Genomic DNA, 1,142 nt, shown 5'->3' on the forward strand with positions numbered 1-1,142 from the left:
CAGGCCTGCAGTTGTGATGTCATCAGTTATAATCAGTGTATAGTGATGTGTATTATAATAAATAATGTACCTCCTGCTGTAAAATATTAGGATAAAGGATATTTCCATGACCTGTATAACAGCACTCAGAATTCAGTCTTGTGCCTTCATACAGTCATGGAACTTCTTGGTGACATTTGATATCCTTATATTTCACAATAGGGGGTACATTGTTCCTTATATAACATATACAGTAGCCATTGTTATTATTTCACCAGTATCACCGAGCACTACCCATAACAGGTCTATAGGCCATAATATCATCGCACCAGGAAAACCAGTTAACGTTATATACACACTTTAGCAATGTTTCCTATATATTCTCCTGAGGTATTGCAACCATTTCATTACCTGAAATTAATAGACCAATAGAGACCAATAGAGAGGAAGGTATCTATGTTGAGGGAGTATGATTTTTGAAGTATATGGAGGACAGCAATGCGCTATGAAAAACCATTGAAGTCATATTAGAGTAAAAAACATGTTTATCTAATTGGGGTAAATGTTTTTCTTTCATTTATACAACCTGAGGCCAAACCATATTGTGTGCACAGTCAGTAGTATATACTTTGATATTTTATTATAGTCTATGAAGAATGTATCAGTAGAAGGTGTCAGTATGCTTAATGAACATGATTATGCAGGGTAATAACTATTCTCTGTATACCTGTAGTATAATTGTGCTAGTTATTTCTTGTTACAACTACAAAGGTTACAACTAATTATTATGTTGAATTATCATTTTGCTCATTACATTTCAGGACTAATAGTGGTAACCATCAGTAGTACATCTGCCACTTAGTTTTATTATATACATGAACAGTTTTTCATTTAAAATGAACCTGTTGCAGGAAGTATGAGTTGTTAGTACTTTTAGTTACAGGAAAGTATCTTTCCAAAGGGAGATTCTGTAGGAGGTATAGGAATGTGCACTGAAAACCTTATCTCAGGGGAAGGATATCATTACATATAGCAGGACTACCAGTAACGTCATGCAGATGAAGTTCTGCAACTTGAGGCATGGCTGTGTCTATGCCTGTCTCATTGTTCTAACCAGTGCTGATCATAATAACCGTACAATGAATATGCTACTGACACAGAGA

Source organism: Xenopus tropicalis, chromosome 6 (assembly GCF_000004195.4).
Source record: "Xenopus tropicalis strain Nigerian chromosome 6, UCB_Xtro_10.0, whole genome shotgun sequence".
Classification (NCBI taxonomy): Eukaryota; Metazoa; Chordata; class Amphibia; order Anura; family Pipidae; genus Xenopus; species Xenopus tropicalis.